At 34.1% G+C, this 15571-nt stretch overlaps 1 long non-coding RNA gene across 1 annotated transcript; it reads left to right on the top strand.

The window, feature by feature from the left end:
* The first annotated feature begins 347 nt into the window (after positions 1-347).
* Positions 348-1360, top strand: LOC132749386 (uncharacterized). Its single transcript, XR_009628410.1, has 2 exons — positions 348-539; positions 707-1360. It is a non-coding gene; the product is annotated as an uncharacterized LOC132749386 (long non-coding RNA).
* Positions 1361-15571: the final 14211 nt, after the last annotated feature.

Raw genomic sequence — 15571 nt, 5'->3', positions numbered from 1 at the left:
TGACCAATCACTATGTGAAAATATGAAGACTTTGTGATGAATACTTTTCAAGATAATCAGCGGAAACCATTTTGACATTCAAGGCCCCTGTGACCTTGACCTTTGACCCCAAAATCAATAGGGTCATCTACTAGTCATCGACCAATCATTATGTGAAATATGAAGACTGTGTGATGTATACTTTTCAAGATAATCAGCGGAAACCATTTTGACATTCAAGGCCCCTGTGACCTTGACCTTTGACCCCAAAATCAATAGGGGTCATCTACTAGTTATGACCAATCACTATGTGACATATGAAGACTTTGTGATGAATAGAGTCATGTTGTCGTTTGATATTGCCATCTAAAACTAGAAATGTGTCCATAGGACACGGATGCCCCCACACGTCACTGTTCTGTCAATCTTATGACTCTAGGTCAAATATTTTTGGACTACATGTGCCACAAGTTGAAAACTAAAAATCAACAAAGGGCCATAATTCTGTTAAATTTGGTCGCAGCAAAAATTCCTTCCTTTACTACCATCTACACATTAAGGTTGTTAATCCCTGGAAGTTTAAGCAAAATCTGCCATCCGGTTAAGAGGAGTTGCGTTCACAAAATTTCTACATAGTATATAATGAAAAAATCAACAAAGGGCCATAATTCTGTTAAATTTGGTTGCAGCAAAAATTCCTTCCTTTTACTGCCATCTACACATTAAGGTTGTTCATCCCTGGAAGTTTAAGCAAAATCTGCCATCCGGTTTAAGAGGAGTTGCATTCACAAAATTTCTACATAGTATATAGTGAAAAAATCAACAAAGGGCCATAATTCTGTTAAATTTGGTCGCAGCAAAAATTCCTTCCTTTACTGCCATTTACACATTAAGGTTGTCATCCCTGTAAGTTTAAGCAAAATCTGCCATCCGGTTTAAGAGGAGTTGCGTTCACAAATTTCTACATAGTATATAGTGAAAAAATCAACAAAGGGCCATAATTCTGTTAAATTTGGTTGCAGCAAAAAATTCCTTCCTTTACTACCATCTACACATTAAGGTTGTTCATCCCTGTAAGTTTAAGCAAAATCTGCCATCCTGTTAAGAGGAGTTGCGTTCACAAAAATTTCTACATAGTATCTAGTGAAAAAATCAACAAAGGGCCATAATTCTGTTAAATTTGGTCGCAGCGAAAATTCCTTCCTTTACTACCATCTACACATTAAGGTTGTTCATCCCTGTAAGTTTAAGCAAAATCTGCCATACGGTTTAAGAGGAGTTGCGTTCACAAGATTTCGGGACGTACGGACGGACGGACTGACGGACGGACGGACGGACAAGTGCAACGCTATATGCACCCACATTGTGGGGGCATAAAAATTTTGCAATCTTAAAAATTTAATGTTTATTATAATACCAAAAAAAATGTTTAATGTTGATTTTTTGTTCAAGTTAAAATATGGTTTGCCTGGGGTTAAAAAGATCAGTCAGACAAGGTCAGATATGAAACTTTAATTATGTTTTGTACAAGATAAGAGCAGCTGCTGGGCGGGGGCAGGGGCAATGCTAAAAGCAAACAAATAAACAGTTTAATAAAAAGAAAATAAAAGAAGAAAAATAATGTATTTTTCTTTTTTTTTTGTCTAGTCACACTTGTTTTGTCCAAGTATGAATCTTTTCCATTAATAAATGACAAAGAATTCAATAATTTGATAGTCAGGGTCATTTAAAAGTCAAGGTCAGTTCAACCTTTAAGAATGTCATATTCAAGTTTATTTTTTCTAAAGTATGAAAAAAAAATCCATTGATAAATTACAGAATAACAGCCAATTATAGCGATATCAGAGAAAATAAAATAATTTACCTTCAAGGTCAAGGTCAAACATAAGTAAAGGTCAATTTGAGTTTGATATACATGAAGGTCCTGACCTAAGATATGTTATGTCTTAATATGAATTCATTTATAAATAACAAAGTTATAGGCTTATAGCTAGTTATATAATTTCATTAATTTAAAGCAAGTTGCATCCAGATTCATGTTAACTTTCATGAAAATTTTGAAAGTAAAATATTTTGAGGTGAACAAAAATAGTAATTTACATATTGCAATCAGCACTTACAATCCAAGAAAATTAGAAAAACGTGCAAAAACAGCCCTTACTGTGTTAGTAACGTGTTAGAAAAATGGTGATAAAATACTGCATCTTGGATCTTGAATGTTTTTACTTTCTTAAAATTGTAGTACATTTTCTTAATATTGATTTTCGTGAAATATTTTGGCTCATCTTGGAGACCAGCAGCTTTAACATTGACATTCCAGGTTAATTTAAGTACAAGGTCACATCTAAATTACTCAATGTGTTTGTTAGGTTGTAAGTCTTGTCATGTCCATGTTTAAATCAAATCTGTACATAAATAATAAAATAATGATATTCAATAATTTGACAGTCAAGGTCATCAAGGTTACTTCAACCTTTTAGAAGGTCTTGTTCAAAATGTTGTTTTCTTAAGTATAAAGATGATCCATTTATTAATTACCAAGTTACTGTCAATTAAAGCAAAAAGTAGTAAAAAAATCAATTATTCAACCTTCAAGGTGGTAAACTTGATAGTATATTCTTTATGATGCTCAAGTTTAAAGACAGTCCATTCATAAATAACGAAGTTAAAGCCACTAATAGCAAAAAAAAAAAAAACAAGCAAAACTTAGATAATTGACTTTGAATATCAAAGTCAATGAAGGTCAAGGTTAGTTTGGTCCCAAGTATGAAGACAATACACCAAGAACTTAAAAAGATATAATCAAGGTACAAGTTTGCGTATGGCAATGCCAAAATGACTGTAACAATACCTCTATTTATTTATGTTTTTTAAAAAGAAGTGGGGCTAAAATAATGTTTTTTTCTTGTAATATTCTTTACAATAATATTCATCTGATGTTTTTGTTTTATGAATAAAAAAGGTCCAGCATGGTGGATTTTATTGCTCTTTCTACCGAAGGAAAAATAATTTCTTTCTTATGCATGAAATTTTAATGCAAATTTATTGCACAATAATCTGCAATAAACTTTTTAACTTGAGTAAGAAACAGATGACTTACTTTGACTAGTGTTACAGTGTTGACTGCTTTTTGGTGGATGATGCAAATTCATTTTTAAAAAAAACAAACAAAAAATACCAAATTCATTGACATGAATATTATCATTGATAATGAAGGAAAATATGTTAATACTGTGGTTTTACTGATTTCAGGATGGAGTGAGTTACGCCTTGGATACTGGAAACATGTAGCTATTTCCAAAAGAACTGTTGGTGCCTCATATCAATGAGAGAGCCTGACACTGTCACATATTGGACATAAAGTAGTGCAGTGCCTGACAAATTAGCCATAACTTGTCACTTGTACCAGGAGGATGAAATTGAACTTTACAAATCCAATGTCAGAAATTACAAGACTTTTGAAAAACCTACACAATGGGGGAAAAGTTAATTGCGTATATCTTAAAAATTACTTGAGAGTGTGTAGCTTCTTACAATTCTGACAGTCAAGATCTCATTGAATTAAATGTCCTTTGGGACAATGTCGATAATGTTTTATAGTGATTGAAAAAACAATGCAGCAACAAGCAATTACCTAAAATTAATTTAAAGTGAAGATCTCCTTATGCAGTATTCTACCTTTTGATGCTTCCTGAAAACATTTGCAAAGCATATAGATGCTGCTTTGTCCTTTAATTATGTCGCAATTATGTCCTACAGTTTTTCCTTTTAACTTTATTTATTGACCAATATCTTTCATATTTGATAGGTAGATACTTTTTATGGTCCTTTTAGTAACTCTGTGCGAGTTTGAGATTACTAGGGTAAAGGTCACAAGTGCAAAGAATATTCTACACTTGCTTGAACAACCATTATTAATTGACAAAAAAGCATTTCATGTTTGGTAAGAACATTTCTTCTGTAGTTCTCTAACTTAAGTTGGGGTTGTTGAGGTCAATTGCAAGAATAATAGAGATTTTACATTTTCCTTCACATACTCAGTTTAGTGTTTGGAAGCATTCATTGCCATTTCGCACACTGTCTTAATTTATTACCTGAATTATTCCAGGAAAGGTAGAATACTGTTATTTTCTGATGTGAATTTTGACTGAGTAAGGCCTTTAGTGTAGCAGTTTTATAAATTTGTTGTCATAGAAAAGATAGGTAATATTTTGTTGAGAATTTAGGACTTTTATATTGTCAAATGCAATGAAGGAACACAGCAGAAACCGAATACATTGTACCAGGAGATGAACTCTTTGTTTAATGTTAGTTCAGTCTGCCAAGATTTTTCAATTTATTTTTGTAAGAATGTAAACTTTGTTTCTTAGCTCACCTCAGCACAATGTGCTCATGCTGAGCTTTTGTGATGGCCTTTTGTCTGTCATGCATTGTAACCAGTTACTAAAAAAATATTTTCTGAAAACATGACTGTATTTGGACCAATCTTCACAGGAAAATTCCATAGGTGGTCTCTTATCAAAGCTGTCCAAATGTTTCCAGTTGGTTGCCTATGTGGGTCATAGAAACCAAACAACAAAGGGGTTTTAAAATGCATGTATCGAAATATTTTCTGGCCAAGAGTTTTATTGTTTGGTTTGTTGTATCATTTAAAGGAGCTCTACCAAAGTTGTTAAAACAAATTACAATTATTTTTTTTATGTCGCCTTGAAAAGGTGATATATAGGGGTTACTTTTGTCAACCACGTCATTGTCGGCGGCCCCTAAAGTTTGTCCTGAGCTTTACTCAGTCACAATAAATCTGATTTACTTCAAACTTTGTGTGCATGCTTCTTTTAATAACCCGAAGTGCAGTGCACAAGGACCGGTACTCTGCACTTCTTAATTTTTGAGTATTAATTAATTTTCATATTTATTTATTTTGTCAGGGCTATTTCTCTTCAATTATAAAAGCTATGGACTTGAAACTTAATAGGATGATAGACCTCATTAAGGAGAAGTGCAGTGCACAAGAAATGGTACTCTGCATTTTCTTATTTTTTGAATTATTGCCATTTTGATTTTCAGACTTTATTTTTGTCCGGCCATTTCTCATGATTTATAAAAGCTATGGGCTTGAAACTTCATAGGATGATAGATCTCATTAAGAAGTGCAGTTTACAAGAGATGGTAATCTGCATTTCTTATTTTTTGAGTTATTGCCCTTCGTTGATTTTCATACTTTATTTTTGTCCGGGCCATTTCTCATGATTAATTATTTCTCATTATAAGAGCTATGGGCTTGAAACTTCATAGGATGATAGATCTCAATAAGAAGTGCAGTGCACAAGAACTGGCACTCTGTTTTTCTTATTTTTTGAGTTATCGCCCTTTGTTACTTTTCATACTTTATTTTTGTCCGGGCCATTTTTCCTAAACAATGAAAGCTATTTACTTGAAACTTCATAGAATGATAGATCTCATTAAGAAGAAGTGCAGTGCACAAGAACTGATACTCTGCACTCCTTATGTTTTGAGTTTTTGTCCTTTATTTAATTTTCATACTTTATTTTTATCCTGGCCATTTCTCCTAACCTATAAAAGCTTTGGGCATGAAACTTCATAGGATGATAGGTCTCATCGAGATGAAGTGCAGTGCACAAAAACTGGTACTCTATGGTTTTTAAGTTACTGCATGCTCTTAAGGTCAGTTAGTAAAAGGTCAGTCACTCTGAGTCACTTTGGTGTTGTCCACTTAAGACATGTATAACATATAAAAGATGGTGCGAATAGTCAGCTTTTATTATCATTGACTTGTCTAACCAACCAAATTGTTTATGGTAAATCTTCTTAATAACCAATAAGCCAAATTTCATCAAACTATCAATTTTTATGCCCCCACAATGTGGGAGCATATAGCGTTGCACTTGTCCGTCCGTCCGTCATTCCGTCCGTCAGTCCGTCCGTATGTCCCGAAATCTTGTGAACGCAACTCCTCTTAAACCGGATGGCAGATTTTGCTTAAACTTACCGGGATGAACAACCTTAAGGTGTAGATGGTAGTCAAGGAAGGAATTTTCGCTGCGACCAAATTTAACAGAATTATGGCCCTTTGTTGATTTTTTCACTAGATACTATGTAGAAATTTTGTGAACGCAACTCCTCTTAAACCGGATGGCAGATTTTGCTTAAACTTACAGGGATGAACAACCTTAAGGTGTAGATGGCAGTAAAGGAAGGAATTTTTGCTGCGACCAAATTTAACAGAATTATGGCCCTTTGTTGATTTTTTCACTATATGCTATGTAGAAATTTTGTGAACGCAACTCCTCTTAAACCGGATGGCAGATTTTGCTTAAACTTACAGGGATGAACAACCTTAAGGTGTAGATGGTAGTAAAGGAAGGAATTTTTGCTGCGACCAAATTTTACAGAATTATGGCCCTTTGTTGATTTTTTCACTATATACTATGTAGAAATTTTGTGAATGCAACTCCTCTTAAACCGGATGGCAGATTTTGCTTAAACTTCCAGGGATGAACAACCTTAATGTGTAGATGGTAGTTAAGGAAGGAATTTTTGCTGCGACCAAATTTAACAGAATTATGGCCCTTTGTTGATTTTTTCACTCTATACTATGTAGAAATTTTGTGAACGCAACTCCTCTTAAACCGGATGGCAGATTTTGCTTAAACTTACAGGGATGAACAACCTTAAGGTGTAGATGGTAGTAAAGGAAGGAATTTTTGCTGCGACCAAATTTTACAGAATTATGGCCCTTTGTTGATTTTTTCACTATATACTATGTAGAAATTTTGTGAATGCAACTCCTCTTAAACCGGATGGCAGATTTTGCTTAAACTTACAGGGATTAACAACCTTAAGGTGTAGATCGTAGTAAAGGAAGGATTTTTTGCTGCGACCAAATTTAACAGAATTATGGCCCTTTGTTGATTTTTAGTTTTCAACTTGTGGCACATGTAGTCCAAAAAATATTTGACCTAGAGTCATAAGATTGACAGAACAGTGGCGTGTGGGGGCATCAGTGTCCTATGGACACATTTCTAGTTGTATATAGCAATGTATATTGGACCATAACTGTGATTATTTAATTCATACCCCACAGGTCAAAATTGACCCTGACCCTGGACAAGTAAGTTTTACAAAGTCTTATATATATGGGTGCAAGAATACCTGAATTTACTATAATATTTATAGGTTTTCTTTAGGAAGTATACTTTAAGGAGTATTAAATAACCTGAACTTTAGGCAAATACCTGAAAACCTGTACCCACATTATGACATATATATATATAGGAAGTCCCCCAATGCTTAGAAATTATATATTTTGAGTGTAGCATGTTTAGTGGACAACTACCAAGTTTTTCCTAACCATGGCTCTTCTGTCTACTTTTCATATACTTATAAAACCTATAAAATTCTTCTCCAAGACAAGGCCTTGTGCTTTTATATTTAGTTTGTGACATTTTCTAGTTAAGAAAAGTTATATTTTGCTAAAAGGTGAGCGAATGTGGGTTATAATTATGACCCTGTTCTATTTACAATTGGTTAAAAAAAAAGAATTTGATTATTGAAAAACTAAAATGTTAAAGTAAATTTATGTGTAAATAAATATATAGAAAGCTAACTAAATTTTATTGTTTTGTCAATCTTTTTAATTGAACTAGACGTTCATTGTCACCAGGATCAAATAAAGCAAAAAAATTATGTCTGTATGTGAAAAATTACTCTTCAGAAGTCAGATTTTTGCAGTATACAAAGTTCTCAGTGCTATGTTTATAAAGCACTATCCCTATATGTGATCTAATGGGGTAAGTTGTTGCGCCGCATCAACTAACCTCTTTAGATCACATATAGGGTTAGTTGATGCGCCGCATCAACTAACCCCCCTTTGATCAGATTCAGGGTTAGTTGATGCGCCGCATCAACTAACCTCTTAGATCACATACAGGGTTAGTTGATGCGCCGCATCAACTAACCCCTTAGATCAGATTCAGGGTTAGTTGATGCGCCGCATCATCTAACCCTTAGATCAGATTCAGGGTTAGTTGATGCGCCGCATCAACTAACCCCCCTTAGTTCAACTAACCCTCATTTTCTTATGTTTGGCATCAACTAACCCCCCTTAGTTCAACTAACCCTCAATTTCTTATGTTTGGCATCAACTAACCCCCCTTAGTTCAACTAAACCCCTGCAGCAGTTATTTAAGTGCATTCCAGGTTTAAAAATTATTCCATCTTCAGATAATACCCTGTTCAAAGTAGTATTAATTAGGTATTTGTGTCATTTATTTTGAATTCAAAGAGCAAATCATACTTTAATCTTGGAGACAAGCTTATTTATTCTCAAAATGTTGTCACTACTGTATAAAACAAGATTGCATTTGAGAAAAATGCTATGCCACCGCATTAATACCTAAGCTCTAGGCCTTTTGGGCATTTACAAGAAGGTATTTTAAGTTTTTGAAGCCTTGTACCTTGTACCTACAGACAATAAGATTTTTTTATTTTTTACTATATGTATATATTGAAAATCAATGACCCCCGGGGCGGGGGCAATTTTGACCCCAGGGCTATAATTTGAACAATCTTGCTAGAGGTTCACTACACAATGTTTCATGCAAAATATCTAACCTCTAGCATTTGTCAATTGCTAGAAGAAATTTTTTTAAAGTTTTTACTATATACATATAACGAAAACCAATGACCCCCGGGGCAGGGCCGATTTTGACCCCAGGGCTATAATTTGAACAATCTGGGTAGAGGTCTACAACACAATGCCTTATGCTCTAGGCCTTTTGGGTCTTTACAAGTAGGCATTTAAAGTTTTTACTATATGTACATATAGTGAAAATCAATGACCCCCGGGGCGGGGCCGATTTTGACCCTAGGGCTATAATTTGAACAATCTTGGTAGAGGTCTACCAGACAATGCCTTATGCAAAATATCTAAGCTCTAGGCTATTTGGGTCTTTACAATAAGGTATTTTAAGTTTTTACTATATGTACATATAGTGAAAATCAATGACCCCGGGGCAGGGCCGATTTTGACCCCAGGGCTATAATTTGAACAATCTTGGTAGAGGTCTACCAGACAATGCCTTATGCAAAATATCTAAGCTCTAGGCCTTTTGGGTCTTTACAAGAAGATTTTTTAAATTTATTCTTATAATTCCTTTTGGTTGCCATGGCAACCAGATTTCTGCATGGAATGAAATTCTTTGAACAACTTTGGAAGCCCTTCACCCAAGGATCAATCCTGCCAAGTTTGGTTGTAATTGGACTATTGGTTTTTCACAAGAAGATTTTTTACGTTCACTATATAATCTATATAACAATGACCCGGGGCGGGGCCTATTTTGACCCCAGGGCTATAATTTTAACAATGTTGGTAGAGGTCTACCAGACAATGCCTTATGCAAAATATCTAAGCTCTAGGCTATTTGGGTCTTTACAATAAGGTATTTTAAGTTTTTACTATATGTACATATAGTGAAAATCAATGACCCCGGGGCGGGGCCGATTTTGACCCCAGGGCTATAATTTGAACAATCTTGGTAGAGGTCTACCAGACAATGCCTTATGCAAAATATCTAAGCTCTAGGCCTTTTGGGTCTTTACAAGAAGATTTTTTAAATTTGTTCTTATAATTCCTTTTGGTTGCCATGGCAACCAGATTTCTGCATGGAATGAAATTCTTTGAACAACTTTGGAAGCCCTTCACCCAAGGATCAATCCTGCCAAGTTTGGTTGAAACTGGACTACTGGTTTTTCACAAGAAGATTTTTTAAGTTCACTATATAATCTATATAACACACACACACACACACGCACACACAAACAAACACACACACACACAGGTGAATCGCTATATGCCACCGCATCGCAGATGCTGCGGTGGCATAAAAATATATACAAGGATTGGTACCTTAAACAAAAATAGGTCCATTATAAGTGCGAAACTCGATTATACTATCGGCAGACTATTGATTGTGGTGGTCCGATTATCGATAGTGATTTTTGAGTCCTATACCCAAGACTAGTTATTTTTTTTGTTTTGGATATACAGGGTTGTCATTAACATTTTTTGCAGAAGGTTTGTTTTGAACTTGAGGCGGTCATTTCTGTCTTTATCATGCATAACAAAGAGTGTTTTCTTAATGAGAACCCTGGATATAATTTCAGGTTCCTGTGATTAGATGGTCTTGATAACATGCAAGTAATCAGAACACAATTAATGCTGTTTTTTTTTTAAGTTGGCCGAGTTGACCCGTGCCGAGCTGGTATACAGGTATAGGGCCGAGTTGTCTCAACCCTGTAGATCTAGTCAAGAGGGGGCTCTGTAGGCTACGTCAACCCATTTATAGCGAGCTCGACGAGCTGGCCCGAAGGGCCTGCTCGCAAAGCGAGCTTTACGGTAACGCGAGTACCTGCTAAGTGATGGTTTTGAAAACTTTTGTCCAAAGTACCGAATTGGACACATCGCAACCTTTCGAATTTAAAGACAACGATAAAAACTGAGGAATTCTGACTGAAAACGGATGTGTAGACTGGTCACCCGCGCACGTCTATGGGAACCATAATTGGACAGGGAACCAGAATAACGGAGGCTGTGTATAAAAAATGAAAATCGAAGGCGCCATTTTGTTTGAAATCTGATAAATAAAAACAATTTTTTGTCGAATTTTGTTGTGAAAACTATCTAAAATGAAAGAAAATGGTCTAACTAAGAAAATGAATCCGAACACCAATATCTTTTATTCAGTCGTTAACGCTGTACAGACGTTTAAACTATTGTTTACGTGACGTCACAATGTAGCGCCAAACAGCACGTGCAAAACAAACAAATCAAGTACACTATTTTAATGTCGCAAACGTTTTAAGTTTTACATTTCACTTTGAATAATCTTTATTTCGCTTGAAAAATTATAGAGTGAAATAAAATAAACAAATTTTTATCAACGTTTTCAAAACTTGTTATTCATTTCACGACAGGGGCAGGGCCATAATTAACACAGTACGTGTGACGTCACACGCACTAGATACTGCATTTGAAATAAAAATGAGCGATTATTTCATACTATTTCACGTAAAAAGTACATCGAGCTCGCTTTGAGGCTTTGCCTTTTTCATATTATCAAATAAGAAAAAAACGATCTTTTTAAAACAATAAAATGGGGAGAAACTGTCTGCAAAATATCGCACAAATACAGACAGCTCTCTACAGTGCCAGTGGGGATACAGGCACTAGACACAATTATTATACCCAAAATATATACTGGTCGGAGACCATCAACCGGACACTTTTGGGGCATTTTTCCATACAGATTTCTTAATTTTTAACCTAGAGACCAAAAAATTTGACGCAGTTCAGCTAGGTTCTTCTCCTAACTAACAAACTAGTTTGTTTATTTCTGATTGTATTGACACTTATATCTGAGGCTCGGCAAGGAGGGTATCAAAATTACCTAAATTGTCTACACTACAGTACCAAGTGTCCGGACAGATATGTACATGATATGATTTAATTCAGATAAAAGCTTGGGTGTTTTGATTTTTGATTTCTAACATGATATACAATATGTCAGCCACAAATGCTGAAGTTTTGGATATTCTATTATTCACTCTGCATATGATTATAGCTGGTATATGAGGTCAGGCATTGCTTTCTTGACCCCCAAATTTCAACGTCAACATTCTTGAAATAGACATTAAAATATTACCATTTACGGAGGTTGAAATAAATTTATTTTCTTAATTTTAAAAGAAACATGCACTTATTGTTGATAAAAAAGTGACTGACAACCACTGAACAAAAAAATACTAAATTAAGCATTTTTGGGGCTGTCCGGGTTTGGTGGTTGTCCGGTTTTGGTGGTCCCCAACCAGTACGCTCATTATACTACATATAAAGAATATTCTTTGTATATAGTAATATGAGCGTATATGGGTAAAATAATTGTGTCTAGTGCCTGTGAGTGGGGAGGTCATGAGGGGTCCCTGTGTGTCCCGTAACACTTTCCGCGTATTTGTTCCGTTCGCTTTTCAGTATAATTTCTAACAAAATTGACAATAATAGAATGAAACATACAGGGTATCTTAAGCTTATTTACGGGTCTTTACTTACACGAAAAGAGAGTTGGTTTGTTTCTCGTGTTGAAAGATGATGTCTCCCAATTTTTGAAGGGAGTTTGAACCAGAAAAATGGTATTTTTTCTGGACAATTTCCCGCGCCTCAGTTTTGGAAGCCTCCATCTTGTTTTTCTGTGATGTCATAAGCATGTGACTTCGAAACTCCGCCTCCTCCAGGAAAGGGATGTCCGAAAGTGATTACCCTCTAATATTATTAATCGTTTTGTGCGTATCGTAAGAAAATATTTTTTTTTATTACAGCTGATAACCGAAACTAATTACTTGAGATATTTTATATAAGCAGTTGATTTAGTTTAATATGAAAAATGCAAAGCCTCAAAGCGAGCTCGATGTACTTTTAACGTGAAATAGTATTATATAATCGCTGGGATATACGATAACTTATCACATGTCCCAGATAATCGCTAATTTTATTTAACATTTTCCGTTTTAAAATTGTCATTCGGTATTTTATACACTGCTTCCGTTTATTCTGGTTCCCTGACCTATTAAATGAATGAAATTAATGTATTTTATCATTTATGCTACGTGAATTACCTTAATTTACAGGAAAAAAGAACGAATCGGCTCGACTGTAATTGTTACAAATGCAGACGACGAGTGCGTGTGACGTCACACGTACTGTGTTAAATATGGCTCCGCCCTTTTATTATTATTTTTTTCTTATTATTGTTTTGTTTGAGGTAAATGTACATTAATTGAAATCAGGCAAAGCCTATGTACGGGAAATGTCGGTTAAAATAATCGTTCAATTTTCATTTTACATTTTCCGTTTTAAAACTATCATTCGATATTTTATATACAACTTCCGTTATTCTGGTTCCCTGTCCAATTATGGTTCCCATTGAAGTGTGCGGGTGACCAGTCTACACACTCACGTTCACGAATATCTTATACATAAAACATCCCATTACAGCGTAAAATTCACTTTTACCTTGTCATTACAAAAGGAACAATTAAAGCCTTACCTTTACTGGTAGGCGTTCATATCTGCATGTCTCTATTCTTATTGGTGTAGTTCTACAAAAGAATGTAGCAAAATCGGACCTGTGGCAGTACGGTAATATGATTTTGCAAAATTCCTCAGTTTATACCGTAAGTGTGGTGCATTAAAAATAAACTTCTGATTTTCCCTTAAATTGACTCAATTTTTGAATAAGCTTTGCAGATATTATTTTTTTAAAGAAATATTTAGCTTAAATAGATATTTGAAGCTGTCAAAGTCAGCGACGAGTAATGACTATTACAATTCAAATAGGAATTTTTTTTAATTATATTTCCGTGATTTCATTCAAGGAATGCTTCCAGCGAAGACAACTTTTTGTGCATAAAGCTTGACTATTGATATTCATGACAAAAACAGTACTTTTTATTGATCTCAATTATGTTATATATAAATATCTTTATGGTGAAATAAATTGTTGCATAATTTGTAGTTGTTTTCATCATTCAATGATATAATTAATGACAAAGTATTTATGCTGGCATGATAAACAGTCCTAGAAATCATTCATTGTGATAAGTAATCGTCAGTTGCAAAATGGTTTTTTGTGATCTTATAATGAGCAGTCGTCATACCTTGTATGATGAACTTTTTGGCATTTCATTTAATATTGACAGTTTACATGTATGCCTTCAAAATTTGCATGAATAACAGTCCGAATGTAGTAATGAAAAAATCTGAAATATTGACAAAATGATAAGTCCACCATATTAACCTTATGAATGGATATACATACAACAGTAATGATAAATGGCGCAATGGCCAGATCTTTTAATTTTGGTATTTAAAATTACAGCACATTTTAAGCAAAAAGAAAAGAAAGCGTAAGTCTGAAACATTCTGTCTACAATTCTGAGCAAAGCCTTCCCCATCAGTACTTTGATTGTAGAATATGATCAATACATTATATAGTATATAGTACAGGACGTGACCAAGTCAGTGTACAATTGTAAACTATACGACCATTTAGGTAAGTATGCAATTTGGTAACACCAATCCCTCTTTTACTAAAAGATTAACCCCAATCAGTTTTAGTAAGTTTTTTTTTTACTTTCTGTAAAATTAACAGGGAAGAACTGAATATAAGAAGAATTTTCATTGGTCATTTCAAAATCAGGAACTGAAATCGGTGAATCTCATTGGTCATTCTAAAATAAAATGTAAACAAGTTTGCTTCTATAAAAAGAAGCATGCGAGAGGTCTTTTTGCTGCTGTAGCTGTAGAGGATTTGTTTAATTTGAAAATATTTGGAAAAAAGACACAATGAATGGTTATAAATTATAATTATTTAACAAAATAGAATTTATTATATCAATTGAATATATAGTATCATAATGAAAGTTTGTTTTACACTTCATTTTTTTTTATGTTTTGAAAGATTATATGCCGGAGAAATGGACTTTTATTGGCGCATTAGGGATACGTTTTCTACAAAGGGAACTAAATTAAAATAAATAATATGTATATTAAAAGTAGTATTGAAATAAAATTTTCTTGTAAAATTCAATAAGCAAATTTTCGGTTAATGTTTTGGTAAGTATTTGGAAACATTTCCTCTACATTTTCCAAAACGGGCATAAAGTATATTAATCAGACAATTTTAAGTCCAGGATTTACATAAAAATGTTTTATATCATTTGATTGGAATAAACAGAATATGAAGCTGCATGCCTCCAAACACAAAATTTTAAGAACATCAAACGTGTGTCAAATTTGTGCCATTTGCGCAAAAAAAATCCCCGTTGCATTACTTAGTCATACCGGTTCAAAAGTTTAAGGAGCAGGAAAATTTCGGTACACGGTTCACTCGGTCATATAATAGTGCATATGGTGTTATTGTTGCTATAATGTTCACTGTTACTATTTATCGTCACTGTTACTATTTATCGGAACATGAAATAGTAAAATGCTTTTCAGAAATCAATACTGTAATCGATTTATACATTTTAAAAGATTAGAACGGAATGAAACTTCCACGTAGCGCTAAGTAACGTAAATGATATTTTCCGATTTTTTTATGTACCGATTCGTTCACTTCGACGTTAATGCGGCGAGCCGGTATTACGTTAGGATTTTACTGAGAAACAACCTAAAACTCCGAATCCATCCAAAAATTTAATCGAAGCTTGGCTTCCAGCTTTCTACAAAATTTATCTGTCGGTGCTGGAATCCAAAATTATTTAGCCAATCAAATTTAATCTTACATAGCGTCAAAAAACCTTCAATTTTCACGCCATTTTTAAAAAGCAGCAAGTATTGCTTTGGGCGCAAAGATATAATGATGATTAAAATGTTTGTTTTCATGAATTCTTTTCCATAAATGATATTTACACTGACTTTTGATTTAGCGATTTCACCTGTTTTCTCTGTAGTAAGTTTTCGTTTGGTTAATTATCAAAAGTGTATATCTGGTTCTGTGCATTTTTTCTTTTTCTT

This window comes from Ruditapes philippinarum, unplaced genomic scaffold (assembly GCF_026571515.1).
Source record: "Ruditapes philippinarum isolate M1 unplaced genomic scaffold, ASM2657151v2 ctg1957_1_1_1_1, whole genome shotgun sequence".
NCBI classification, from domain to species: domain Eukaryota; kingdom Metazoa; phylum Mollusca; class Bivalvia; order Venerida; family Veneridae; genus Ruditapes; species Ruditapes philippinarum.
Note: the sequence above shows the minus strand (reverse complement) of the source record. Positions and strands in the feature narration are given on the sequence as shown.